This window comes from Pan paniscus, chromosome 8, assembly GCF_029289425.2.
Source record: "Pan paniscus chromosome 8, NHGRI_mPanPan1-v2.0_pri, whole genome shotgun sequence".
In the NCBI taxonomy this organism is placed as follows: domain Eukaryota; kingdom Metazoa; phylum Chordata; class Mammalia; order Primates; family Hominidae; genus Pan; species Pan paniscus.
Window position 1 is genome coordinate 91049303 of NC_073257.2, and position 14714 is coordinate 91064016.

The following is a 14714-nucleotide window of genomic DNA, read 5'->3' on the forward strand; positions in this document are numbered from 1 at the left end:
CAAAATCTGCAGAGAGAAAGTCATTTTCTGCAGCCATGGACGGCCAGCTTACAGAAGGAGGAGGCATCCAGAGCTGAAAGTGACTGTTGCAAATATAAAATGCCACCCAATATTGAGCAAACGAGGAAACTGGGACCACAGAGTGGAGAAGGGCCTTGCCAGGGTCCCTCAGTGACATGGTGGCAGAGCTGGACCTAAGTCTGAGGCTCCAAGTTCAGTGCTGCTTCCTCTCACCTGTGCCAGGCAGAAATAAACTCAAGGGTGAGAACCCTACAGCATAGCTCAAGAAGTGAGACTGTGGACTGAGGGAATCCCAGTGCCCCCTTCCCTAAGCTAGGAGCCATGGGCCCAAGAAGAAGGAGAGGTATCCAGATAGTCCCCTGAGCCCCTGAGGAATAAAAGCCATCAACACCTTAAGATTTGCTGGGCATTAGGAGACTGTGCTCAGTGGCAGAGAAATAAAGTGGACATCAAACCCCTGGTTCAAACCCTGCTTCCACCCCTGCCATGAATAGGGGTGAGCCTAGAGCTTACCAATCCAAGCCTCAGTTTCCACATCTGGTAAAGGGCGAGGAGGCTTTTTTGCCTTGGAAAGTTACTGGGAAGCTTCATGAGATAATTTGCACCAAAGTGCATCCGTGCCTGGCACCTAGTGGATTCTCAGCCCATGCTTGGGGAATACAACAGATCCCTAGTCAATGGTTGTGAAATGCCAAGTAGAGACTGGAAAATTCTACTGGGTGCTTGAGCAGAGTGTGGTGTCTGGGCCTGGCATCTGCCAAGGCCTGAGTGGGCTCTTTCTCCTGAAGGCCCACATGTGCCAGGGATGGATGTGACCACTCCAAGAAGAAAGAACAGGGCATTGGAGGGCAGTGAAACAGGAGGTAGGACACAGTCACCTGTCTAGCTCCACCACTCATCCAGTGCGCCCACCTGGGAGAGTTGCTTCCCCACTCTGGGATCACATTTCCCCTTTGCAAAATTAGATCTTTTTCTTTCATCCTTTTAAAGTGCCATTGGTGCCCTCACATCACTGCTTCTTCCTGAGCCTCAGTTTCCTCCTCTGTGAGATGGGGATGGCTTGGTCTTCCACTCGGTGCAGTTCTGGTCCCAGCATGCTGTCGATTTGCTGGGGGACCATGGCACTGGCAGCATGTGTCTTATTAGAGGTCCCATTCTTTCTAGATGCCATTCTTAAATATTTCCTCAAAGGTACAGGCAGAGATGTGAGTCAAGCAAGATGAGCCTGCAAAGGAACCAAGGCATCCTCAAGCCACTAGACCCCAGTTATTGAGAGACCATGGCTTTGCAGCCCTGCTCCCCCGGGGCTCCTGATGCCAGTGGGGCAGGCAGAGCATGACACGGTGTGACCAGTGCCGTGAGGACAGAGACGATGCAACATGGGGAGCACAAAGGGTGAGCAGACATTGCCTGTGAGTCCTGCCCGGGGGTCAGGAAGGCCCGCCCAAGTCCCCACTGCCACCTCAAGGCCTTAGTGCCGGGCAGTCAATGCCAGCCCACACCCTTCCTGAATGCCAGACCTGTCCTCTCACTCCTAGTGGGCATCTCCTTCCACTGGTGCATGGGCACCTCCAGCCTGGCTCATCCTCTTACCATCTGATCCCAACCTGTCTCTCTACATTCTCCACCTCAGTGGTGACTCTACCACCCACACATCCAGAAACTTGGCTTCCCCCTTGTCTTAAACCACTCCTCACTGAACTGGCCTCTAATTGGGGCCCACCCATTTTCCTAAATTCTCTTTATCCCTCCTTCTTCATGCCCACCTAAACCCTCATTTAGGCCTCCTCATACACTGGCCTGTTACCTCCCTAGACTGGGGATTCCTCGAGAGAGGGCACTTTCTCTCTCAGCAGCACATCCCAAAGCCCAGTATATTGGGGCCTGGTAGGTGCTGCTTAAATTTTTCTTAAATAGAATAGATTAGGAAGTCTTCATAATGGAGGAGACATCTGGGGGGTGTCTGCAAGCCTGAGTAGAAGTTAATCCAGTGGACCCAGAGGAATGGAGTGTGGAAATGATGCCCCTGCTTCGTTCCACAGGGACAGAAACCAGTGGGTCAGAGCCTGGGAGGTGTGGCAGAATGAGAAAGTGGTGAGGCCAGGGCAGGGCACGCTGGAGAGGCACTGGGGCCAGATCCTAAAGGGCCTTCAATGCCACACTAAAGAATGTGGTTTGAGGGAGGCTGACTTTATTTACTTTTCTTCTAGATTTGTCTTTTGGGCAAGGAGCACTCTGACGGCACTTGAGGAAGACAAATCGTGAGACCAGCCCAACACTTGGCTCCGAAAACCTTGCCCCGGCCTCTCATGAGATCAGATTTCCCTGCTTTGGGCCAAACTCTTTAAAGCACTTTGGCATCGGGTGAAAGATTGTCAAGGCCAAAGGGCTGGCAGGGGCATGTTGGACGGTGTCCAGGGTCATGCTGGTCCTCTGCTCAGCTCCTGCTCTTATGCCCTAACCTGGTGGCTCCTTTGGAGCAAGGATACGGAGCAGAGGTGGCCAACCTGGGTAAAGGGTGAGTTGGGGACCAAGGGGACCACCCTGCAGAAGACATCTGTTGTTACAGCTGTGGGTTGGGGGCCACAGCAGTGGGAATGCTCCATTGTTGAGGATGTTTGAAACGTGCCCCTGCGGGAGCAGGCTTCACATGCTGGGACCCCACCTCCAGGATGTCATGGCAGCCCCCACCCATCCTGCTTCTTGGAGGATGGAACTCCTTCTGGATGCTCAGTAGCCAGGGATTCTCCATTGAATCACTTGGAATGGGAGCACATGCAAATTGTGAAAAGACATCCGGGCCATGCTAGTGGCCTCAGCATCACTTTTTCTCCTCCTTTCTCCTCCACCGCTGCAGCTGGACTTACCTGCAGCACACACACATAGCAGGGGCCTCCCCTGAGGTCTTGGGCCCACAGTTGCTGCACACTATATATAGTCTTTTATTTGAAAATTATTTGAGTTATTCATTAATGTATACTCGTACTCCTCCTTGAAGGTACAGTGACGGCACCATCTCTCCCAGGAATTCTCCCTGGATTCCCCCAGGCTGTGGGGTGCCCCTTCTCTGTGCACTATCCACCCCTGCTCCCGCTCCTCACTTCCCTCTATCAAAGCAGCAGCCTCTGCTTTGAAAGAACAGAATGGCAGCGCTGGCTGTGCCCTCACTAGACTGAGTTTCTTCAAAATGTGCCTCATTCATGGGAGTGCCCTAAGCCTGGGACCAGCCAGGGACTCAGTCATGTTCACAAGCCAAGCCGAAGGAGGGTGGCAAGGGTGGTCAGGAGAAGAGAAGCAAGCAGAGGGGTAGGGGGTGACCGCATCAACCAAGACTTGCATGGAGAAGAGGGTCCAGGTCGGGGATACTCACACTTGCTCACACATCAGAACACCTGGAGGTGCATCCAAGCTCAAAGAGCTGGGCCCACCCCATGCTCCTGATTCAACAGGTCTGTGCTGGGGCCCAGGGACAGGCATCTCCAAATGGTGCTGGGTGATGCTGATGCTGCTGGTCCTGGGACCACACCTTGAAACCCCATCTGGTCTGAATGACGGTGAAGCCAAGAGTAGGAGGAGGATGAAGAAACTAGGACGAGAAGAGGGCTGGAGCCATGCTGTGCAGGGCATTCAATGGTGGCTCAGAGGAGTCACAGCCACTAGGAGGGACAGTGTCCAAAGGCTGGGAGACGGAGACACCGGCAGCCCCAGGTGTGAGCCCCCACCCTGCCCTGACTCTCTTCCCCACATCAGCCAGCTCCTTCCCAGGGCACCGAAGTCCCCTCCTGTGTGAAAGGCACACAATCTCCGTGCCCAGCCCACCTCCTCGAGAGGCAGGTGTGCCTCGCAGGGAGAACAGCCACGAGAGGGTTTTGCAGGCTGGAAGGCCCTCAGCAGATGTGTGAGAGTGATTATTATAATCTCCCCTCCCCCAGATGGCATGGTCCGGGTTGCCCCCTCCTCCGCCTGCCAGGCCCCTCTCAGCGGTCCCCGGGGACATGAAGGGCCTGGCTGCCTCCTGGGGGGCCCAAGCCCAACCTCAGCATGGGCCCAGCCTCCAGCCCACAGGGCCTTTCTTCAGGTGCAAGGACCCAAGTAGCTGTCAGCGGGCAGCTCCTCGGCGGGGCACCTCGGGCGGGCGGGAGGCAGTGGTGGGGGTGGCGCAGTGCAACCAGGGAACAAAGGCCGGCTGGGAGTTGGCAGGGCGCCATCAGGGTTCAATGCACAATGGCCCGGGGGGCTGGCGGCTTCGCTCCTGGCCGGCATTTGCATAATGTCTGGGGCAGGAACAGGTGCCCGGTCAATAGGCGATTGTGAGACTGTTCTGTCAAAAGAGAAGGGGCCTGTATTGAAGGCCAGGCTCGCCTATTGCAATGCAAATAGCATTCAAAGCAGACCAGCCCAGCCCGGACTCCCGGGAGCTCAAGCTTCATGAAAGCCACCGAGCCGGCCCGGCTGCTGCCGCTGCTGGTGCCCGCTTTGTCTGAGGCCAAAGGGTGGCATCAGCAGCAGGGGCTGGGAGCCGTAGCAGGGAGTGAGCACACTGGTCCATCCATCCAGGAGGGCTTCCTGGAAGAGGAGCTTTTGTTGTTGAACTTGGGCCAAAATATTAGAATGAAACTCTGCGGCTTCTCTGAAGAGAGCCCCAGACTAAAGGGGTTACCCCAGCTGGGTATGCCACAGCGAAATCTGCAAGGGCCTTGCAAGCGCCTTGCCAAGTCGCTCCCCACTTCTCTTTGCATGGCTCCAAGCCCTAGGATTCTGGCTCCTTTCTCAGGGTACATAGTGAGTACTGCGTGCTCACAAAAGACCGATGCCGCTCTAGTTGCTCCCTGTGGATGAACTCATTCAATCCTCACAGCAACCCTGTGAAGTAGGGTGTATCTGTGTTCTCATTTAACAGATGAGGAAACAGAGGCACAGAGAGGTCAAAGGTTGCACAGCTAACATGAGGCAAAGCCGGGGACTGAACCCAGGCAGTCTGGTTCCAGAAACCATACTCAGCCACCATGCCCGGGCTGCCAATGTGTTCCCTTGCTGCTTCACGAAGGAACTCAAGTCCAGAGGGCAGCAGCTCCTCCTAGCTGGACCAGAATCCAGCTTCCTGGCTTCCTGCCCTTCCTGGCTCCTACCTCAACAGCTGAGAGTACATCAAAGAGGGAAGGTCTGACGTCCACCTCAGGGATGGGCACACGGAGGTGGCACTGGGTGATAATACTGAGATTACATTTTTTTCCAACACCGAAGACAAGGAAACACCCTTTACCTCACAGAACTATTCCAAATTGTAGGGACTTTTGCTTGGCAGGTTGTGTGGGTTCACTGGAAAAGCAAGGCCCTCCGAAGCTGGGTTCAGGTCCTTGCTCTATCACTTACAAACCAGATGACCTCAGACAACTGACTTCTGTTCTCCAGCTCTCAGGTTCCTCATCTGTGAAATGGATGGTTGTGATAATTTGCATTCCACGGATGTGGGAAATACAGCTCCTTAAAGTGGTTCTCAGTGGTATCTGTTCCCTTCCCCACACCGGACTCTCTTTGGAAGTGAGAGCCTCAAAAATATTCCACCCCACCCAGTTTCATGCTGAGATGAAGAAGCACAAGCATTTGTGTGGGTGTGAATTTATTAAGTCGCTTGCTTGCATTCCATTGACTTTGCAAGATTTTTTTTTTTTTAATTTCTTGAAAATTTTCAGGGAACTCCCCAGGGGAGGCCATTATCCACCACACAATGCTTGTGATGCCTGAATCGGATAAGAGGAAACTCCCTACTGTAATGGGACAGGTTGAGGGACTCTCCAAGCTCTTCACCGGAACCTGGAACTCTGGGCTCCTCTCACCCAAGCAATCAGAAAACATCAGCGCTCACCCCCTCATCGGTGCACAAGAGCTCTCTTCTCCCAGCCACTCTGATAGATCACCAGTGGCTGCCTGCAGGCTGTGTTGAGCAGGGTTCTGGAGTCACATCCCGGCACATTGGGAAAAAATGTCATGGTCCTCCACTGATGCCCGCTGGATGCAATGGAGGCAGTGACTTCCATTACACATTTGTCAGCCTCAATCTAGTGGTGGGGAAATCAAACCCAGAGAAGTGAATTGGTGTTCCCAAAATCACAGGGTGACAATCTCAAAGGTAGAAATATCTATTATTTTTCAAAAAACAAAGTATTTCCTGAATGTTTTATAATGAACCTGTATTACTTTTGGAATTTAAAAAAATAAGGTATTTTCAGTTAAAAAAGTTTTAAACACATCGAAATGACCGTACTATTACCATAAGGAAAAGGGAGGTAGAAGATGTTCGGGGCAAAGCCATGGTGTTCAGGGTGGGATTTATTCAGGGCAGGGATGGCTATGTTTTGAGCAGTGTCAATGCATGCACTTGTACAGTGCTTTACAGTTTCCAAACTGCATCTCACCCCCTTATCCAGTTGGTCCTCCCCAAAGCACTTTGGAAGCAGGAAACATAAGCATTATTTACTCCTACTTTGCATGTGAAAGAAAATAAGACTCAGAAAATATGTGAGTTACCCAAGGTCGCAGGGTGAATGAGTGGTTGAACTGAGCTGTGACCCCTGGTGACAGGCTCTGGGAAAAGTTAGGAGAAGCCCGAGGGAGCTTAGAGGGAGCCTCAAGACCTTCCATTCCATTCCCTTCCATTCCATTCCATTCCATTCCATTCCATTCCATTCCATTCCATTCCATTCCATTCTTAGCCAGCGAGAGTCACAGCATTTGCGGAGGCAGCTGACCTAGAAGTCAATCCTGCCATAGCCTGTCTGCGGGGACCTGCTGGCGCTGGGAGTGTGGGCCACTCCCAGAGGTAGATAGAGCATCCTCTGGTTCCCGGGCCCTCCCAACCCCCCTCTGCTGACCTCATCAGCTCCCTGCCACACAATGCACCCTTCTTCTCTTTGGCGCACCCCACCCCCAGCTCTTAATTAAACTAGCTGAAGGATACCCTTCACAACAGAGGCACCAGCAAGGCCTTGTTCCTGAGCTGACCATTATCCTGCCTTGGCTACCAGGACCCACCCTCCAGGAGGCTCCTGTGAAGCCCCAAGGCCCTGCGTCTGATAGGTCTGACACCTGGACACAAACAGTGAAAACATCAGCAACGTAACAAGAAGAACCCAGAAATCATAAGCCGTGTATGGATTTTTTCATGAAAAATCAAATAAACCCATACTCATGGTGAGAAAAGGAAGCATGCTGTGGAAGAAAGACATGGAGTCCTAGCTAGGGTTTAACACCTGATTCTACCATTGACAAACCAGGTGGCCTTTGGTGAATTGCTGCCTGTGCAACTCTCAGTTTTCACACTTATAAAATGGGAGTCATAGAAAAATGCACGTGAAGAAATGACAGGAAAATGCAAACCAAATGACCAGGAAATTGAGAAGGCTGGATGTAATTGGAGCCAAATGTATCACCCCTGGACCCCAGCAAGAGGAAACCTCCTGCTAACTCTTCCTGCTACAGCCGTTAGAAGTCTGCCAGTGATCTCTGATATGTCCTTAGAAGAGGAAAACAGATCATAAGGAAGTTTGCTGCTTCTATTCCAATGAATAAATTTCGGAGACGTATGCAGTGACCCCAGCTCTCTTGGTGAAGGAGCAGGCAGAGGTTTGCAGTGAGTTGGTGGGAGCTGGCTGATATAATCAAATCTTATGGTTGCATCCATTGTCCTAACTGGCCATATACTTGAAGTTAAAGGGACACAACGCTTGGCCACTGGATTCACAATTCTCACAGACCTGTAAGCACATATAGGGCAGTGTGACTAAAAGGCCCCACATCACAGGGCTATATTCAGAGCTCAGGCTCAGGAGACAAGCAGACCTGAGTTGAAATCCTGATATCCAAACTTTGAGAGCTTCAACCATTACATAACTTTCCTGAGCCTCAGTTTCCCCCTATGTAATAACTTTTACCTACCTATTAGAATTATTGAAGATGAAATGAGCAAATGTCAGTAAAGGCAAGGTGGAAAATCAAGCACATTCATAGTTCCCAAACCACTCCGCACACTGCTTCCAGGAGTTCTTCCTTAAATGTAGCCTGACCATGTCCAGTCCCTACTTAAAATCCCAATGGCCTCTCATTGCAATGAAATCCAAACTCTTTAACACGATACTTCCCCTGTATTTCTCACCAACTACATTCTTACCAAGGCTCCCCCAAACTGTGCTCCAACTACACCCAGTCACGGGGTCGATGCTTTCCTCTGGGCACCATCCCTGCAGGTGCTTACCCTCCCACCCTGTAAGCCCTTCCCCCATTCCTCATCTGCTTAGTTCCCAGCCTCTGGCCCCAGCTAAGAGAGCCAAGGAAGGCTTTGCCTTTGATTCTCTCCTTTTTGAAACGTTAATGATATTTTTTTTGAATAGGCAGAACATTCACAATATTCAAAATCCAAAAGGCACAAAGAGGTATATAGTGAGGTGTCCCCTCCTCCCATGCCTCTCAGCCTCCCAGGTCTAGCTTTGCTCCCCAGAAGCAGCCATTGTTCACAGGTCTTCATCCTTCCAGAGGAATCATATAGAAGCCTATACATGTGTATACATATATATTCATTTTCTCCACTTTTATACAAATAGTAGCATAATTTGAATTCCATCTCATTGCGTGCCTTGTCCTTTTCACTTAAAAATACATATTGGAGCTCAGTGCATGCATATTAGTGCATAGAGACACCTCCCATTACCTTTTTGTTTAATGACTGCATAGTGTTCAATTGTACAGATCCACCATAAATTATTTAGCCAACCCCCTAGTGATATTTAAGCTATTCCCAATCTTTGGTGATACAGAGAATGCTTCATGTAATAATCTTGCACCTGTACAGTAATCTTGTACATGTAGAAGTGAGATACATTTCTAGAGGCAGATTTGCTGGGTAGAGAAGCTGGGGACACACGTAGTGCCAAGATATTGCCAGATCACCCTCCAGACAGGCTGGGTCCCATTGGTCCCCATAGTATTTACACCACTGCACACTCCATCCACCCTCCAGCAATATGTGTCTGTCCCACACACTTAGCAACATAATCGTGAGCAATCTGGGGTGGGGGGGCAGCATCTTTGTGACATTTCCACGGACACTTCTGTCATCATGAGTGAGAGGGAGCCTTTTTTCACACATGATTAGTTTGAGAGCCATCTGAATTCCTTTTTTGTGAGCTATTTGTTCATATCCCTTGCCTGTATTCCTATTAGGTTGTTTATCTTTATTCTTAATGATTTGTACGGGCTCTTTATTTACCAGGGAAATCAATCTTTTGCTATGGCTCAAGTTGCAAATATTTTTGGTTCTTTGTGTAAGGCTTCCTAAAGAAAGTGATACTTGAAAGGAATTAGGTGCCTCTCCTCCATGTCAGGTGACTGCCGAATGAATTGAGCGATAGGTGATTGGTTGGTTGATTGAAATGAATGAATGAATGAATGAGACTTGTCCTGCACAGCTTGTCAGTTAGCCAAATACCCAAGTCAGAACTGAGCAAATTGAGCAAATTAATAGAACTGAAATCCCACCAGGACTTAGTAGCCCAGGGACCTCCCAGAGCCTCCCTCTCCTTCTCCGCCCACCCCAACCCCCTTCCCTGGACAGACCTTTCCATCAGCCAAAGCTCCACCAGGACAGGAGAGCAGGGCCGCAGCTCCCATTACGGAATTTATCTCTCTTGTTGGCCTGTCAGAAACAGAGAATTTATTGCCTCATTCACTTTGAACAAAACCTGTTTCTGGAGACTTTTATGATGGAGGAGCAAGGAAAGGAGTGAAGTGAGGGAGTAAGTGGGGATGGAAGGGATGTGGCCCAGAATATGTAATCTCACAGGGAGAAGCACTTCGGCAAGAGGCCAGAAGTGGGCTCCAGGCATCTCTGGTCTCTCTAGCAACCTTGCTCCCTGCTGGGCGGAGAGTCACTCACCAATGTTTGTGGGATAGAGATTGGGCTTTATCTTGCAGAAGATGAGGGTTTGGCCTCTCCCTAACACTCAAGCTCCTAGTGATCTAGACTGTCCCCTGGGTTCTGTCACACTGGTCTCCTCTCTGCTCAGCCAACAGCCAAACATGGCTGACTGAGAACCAGCACAAGCCGCACACTTACTCTATGCCTGGCTCTGGGCTGTCACGCCATGTGTGTTAGTTCCTGCCAGTTTCCCGGTGCCTGATGCAGTCAGGACAGTGAGTATCCCCATTTTATAGGGGATGACTGAGGAATGACACAAAAGACAAGCAACTTGCCCAAGATCACAGCCAGGCTTCAAACACAAGTAGTCTGATCCAAAACTCATCAGCTCAGCCACTGCGCCCACTGCCCAGCAGACATCCAGCTGGGAAGAGGTTGTGGGGAGAAGAGCTGGGCCATGAGCACGTTCCAGGACAAGCTCCCCGATCCAAGGCACTGGGAGAGGCCTCCCTGAAGGACGCTTAGGGATAGCTCTGGGAAGAGGCAGGGAGGGAGTTGAGCACAGAGCCTTCAAGACAGTAGGACAAACAAGTCCAGCATAGGAAGCATAGGCAGACATGGGCAGGTGTGGACAGGTATGGGCAGGCTTGGCATGGGCAGGTGAGGGCAGGTGTGGGCAGGCCAGACATGGCAGGTGTGGGCAGGTGTGGGCAGCCACAGCAGGTGTAGGCAAGTGTGAGCAGGTGTGGGCAAGTGTGAGCAGGTGTGAGCAGGTGTGGGCAGGTCAAGCATGTGCAGGCATGGCAGGCGTGGGCAGGTGTGCAATGTGGGCAGCTGTGGGCAGGCCCAGCACAGGCCCCACCTCCTCTCTCCCTTGAGTGATGCCCCATCCTCAAGGGCAGCCTCATTGACCCTCTCCATTAAGTCCCCACTTTCCTGCTTGTCTGTTCCCTGCATCTCCCATTCAGCATCTCTCCCTCCTTTCACTCATCACACCTCTCCTGCACCTTGTTGCATGCCAGGCACCGCACCAGCCACTGGGAATATGACCATTAATAAGGCCCATGAATAAATCATGGCATCTTCTAAAGGGAAGAGCAGTTCTAAGTGCCGTAATAAAGTGTGTGTGAATGCAGAGAGGGAGCAATTAAAACTGTCTAGGAGAGGGAGGACAGGCAAGGTTCAAGAAGGCGCTTCTGAGATGCTGACACCCCAGCTCGGCCTGAAGAGCCAGCAGACAATGGCACAAGGGTGACTCCGGCATAGCCCACTGCCTTCAGACAGAGCAGGCTGTGTTCTGGGAGCCCAGGACCTGACTGAGGAACACAGGTCAATTGGCCAGAGCACGAGGGGCCTGGAAGACCCAGGAAGGACTTGGGGCTCCTTCCTCACAACTGGGAGCTTGTGATGGAGATGATGGGTGTGACATGGTCAGGCAAGCATGCTAGAAAGACCCCCTTCTAGCCCTGGACTCCCTAACTCACCCTACATTTCTTCAGAGCCCTTATTACCATCTGCATATTTGACTTATTATGTTGTATTGTATGAAATGACCATTCTTGTAGGTCAAAATGGGAGAATATTGGCAAGCTCATTCAGTTAAACCTATGGTGTTTTTTGTTTGTTTGTTTTGTTTTGTTTTGTTTGTTTTATTTTGTTTTGAGATGGAGTCTTTCTCTGTCACCCAGGCTGGAGTGCAGTGGCATGATCTCGGCTCACTGCAACCTTCACCTCCCGGGTTCAAGCAATTCTCTGCCTCAGCCTTCCAAGTAGCTGGGATTACAGGTGCCCGCCGCTATGCCCAGCTAATTTTTGTATTTTTAGTAGGGACGGGGTTTCACCATCTTGGCCAAGCTGGTCTTGAACTCCTGACCTCATGACCCACCAGCCTCAGCTTCCCAAAGTGCTGGGATTACAGGCGTGAGCCACCATGCCTGGCCAAACCTATGGGTTTATTTATGTATATTTTAGATTTATTTGTTATATGTACTTAGTTATATCTTATATCCCTGGAGGCTAGAAGAGTGCCTAGCATAGAGTGCCTGCTCAGTAAGAATTTGCAGGGTAAGTACAGGAATGACCAAGGAGGGACTGGGGAAATGAAATTCCTGTTTAGTCTCCCCTCCTAAACATGGAAGCTCCCAGAGGACAGGGATCTTAAACTCAGCCAAAGACAGCAACAGACCTGCCTCCATTCTTCTTACTTTCCGAGTGGCTCTGAAGTAACTGACTTTTGTAAGCTTTGGTTTCTTCACCAGTAAATAGGAGCAAGGGCAGATGCCTCCATTGTGTGTCATTAGGATCATATCAGAAGTCATGGAAAATGCTCCACATAGTACCAGACAGGCAATAGGTTCACCATCAATGCAATTTCCTTCTTTATAAGCTAGACCCTATTTTGCCCTATTCATACATAAAGACTCACAGCATCAAGACTTCTTTTTTAATGTGAACATTGACATACATTGAGTTTGACAAGACAGAGACTCTACCCACGTCCAGTGAGGTGTGCTCCCATGAGAGCAGGGGACTCTGAGTAAGCGGATGTGGGTCCCATCTGCCTCAGCCCCTCCCTGGATCTGTAGCTCTCAGAAGGTCATTCAGCCTCTCTCCTGGGCTTCTGCTCAGCAGAGAGCTGGAGGCAGGCCAGCCCCTCTCTAGGTTCTTCCAGCTCACTTGCTTTGGGGAAGCATCCTTTGAAAAGTCCCTGGTCAGGTGCGGTGGCTCATGTGTATAATCCCAGCACTTTGGGAGGCCAAGGCAGGCAACTCACTTGAGCCCAGGAGTTTGAGGCCAGCCTGGGCAATGTACTGAGACTCTGTCTCTACAAAAAATAAAAAGATTTGCTGGGTTTGGTGGTGTGCACCTGCAGTCCCAGCTACTAGAAAGGCTGAAGTAGGAGGATGGCTTGAACCCAGGAGTTCAAGGTTGCAGTGAGCCATGATTGAGCCACTGCACTCCTGCAACCTGGGTGGCAGAGTGAGACTCTGTCTCTTTAAAAAAGAAAAGGAAAAGCTCTGTGCTCTCTAGAATCTCAGCTTCCATTTGATCCTAGGATTTGGGGGGCAATGTGCTCACTTGGAGGAAAAAGCAGGGCTGCCATCTGTGCCCCAGCCAGCACCCCACCCCACAGCCTTCCCAATCCACCATTGCCTAGTGGGTGGCCGGCAGGAGTGGTCTCCAGGAGTCTGAGTCCTGCTGGGCTGCCACAGAATCAGCTCCCGGAGCGTGCAGACAGAGCCGGCCTCCATCTCAGTGGCACCTCCACCCTTGTGTGCCCTGTAGGTCCCTGATATTGTGACTGGTTTTGATCCCATGTTTTGACATAGCCATGTGGATGTGGAAAGACTTTGACTCAGGCTAAAAACCAAACATTCTATTTTCAGCTCTTTTTTTATAATTACCAAGGAAGGTGTTGAAACGACCACCATCAACTTCCTCTATCCGTCACCTGTACAGCAGCAATCACCAGGTCCCACTCTTAGGGTGGGAGTGGCAATGGTGTGAGAATTAAATGGGGAATGAAATATTTTTTAAAAGGAGGGAGAGGGCAGGGATGGCGGAGAGTCAAGGAGGGGGCAGGGACATCTGTCAGACACATTACCTGGACGTAAAGATCAACAATTTTCATTTTGAGTTGGGTACATGAATGCAGCCAAATCAAAATATTCCCCCATCAAAACACCCACCTCTGTGCCTTCCAGGAGACTCACCCTCCAGATTGCAGGCAAGGCTGTCGACTAGTAACTCAGGCAGAAAGAAGAGAGGCTTCTTACTAATCCTAGGAGGTGGCTATACTAGTATCACTCCCATTTTACAGATAGAAATTTGAGGCTCAGAGAGTAGCAGGAACCTGCTCAGGATGGCCCACTGTGCTGGAGGTGGAGGAGATCCAAACCCAAGTTTTTGGATTCCTGGCCCAGGGCATTGCCAGCAGGGGCATCTTCTGGTGTCCCAGGGCAGGGACAGCAGTGGCACATGGGGAGAGCTGGGGAGCTGGCATCAGTGGAGACAAAGAATGCAGAGAGCCAGAGAGAGTGAAGGAGGCAGCCCCTTGATCTACTCAGAGGCAAATGTGCCCAGATCACCTCCTCCAGCAGGCAGAGCCATTGGTGATGGTGGACAACTTGCATCTGGCCAGGGGAGCATGCACTGCTGACCATAAAGGCAGCTGCGGAACCAGAAATCTACCCCAACCGCGTGTTAAACAACCGGCCCATCCAGCTGTCCATTCGTCAAGGTAATCGTGCTCCTTCTGCCCATCAGACAGATTTATTAGGAGCAGCAGCAGGAGCCCATCAGAGCCCAGTCACAGCGCCCCCCCACCCCCCCATCAATCCCAACACAGGGCGGGCGAGAGACAGAATATATGTAAGGTCATTTGGAGATGGAAAAAAATCATTCACAGCACTCCCGAAATAGCCGATCTCCGCTTTGCAGCAATTGCCACCTTCTTGGCCCTAAATCAAATTCTGCTGCGAGAAGCAAACTCAATCTTCTCTCTCCCAAGTTTTGCTTTTTATGAGATTGGCAATAAATTGGGGTGTGGACAGAGAAAAGGCACCAAAGGTCACTGGAATCTGGACATGCCTGTGCAGCCCTGAGGGCACAGGAAGGCAAAGGCAATGAGAGGTGAGAAGAGCTCCTGGGTAGGAACAGGGCTGGTGGTGACAGAAGCATCAGGAGGGCCTGGCTCTCTCTAGGATGACAAGTGCAGCCCTGAGTCAGTACTGAGTGGACACATAAACCCACGAGCAAACCAAACCAATTCCTGACTTCATGA

The 14714-nt window shown here is 50.9% G+C and overlaps 1 long non-coding RNA gene across 1 annotated transcript in view; it reads right to left on the bottom strand.

Annotated features, from left to right (window-relative positions):
• Nucleotides 1–14714, bottom strand: part of LOC117974650 (uncharacterized) — a 252116-nt gene that overhangs the window by 93140 nt on the left and 144262 nt on the right. The window contains exon 10 of the long non-coding RNA XR_010113194.1: nt 9631–9709. This is a non-coding gene — a long non-coding RNA (uncharacterized LOC117974650). The remainder of the gene's footprint in view (nt 1–9630; nt 9710–14714) is intronic.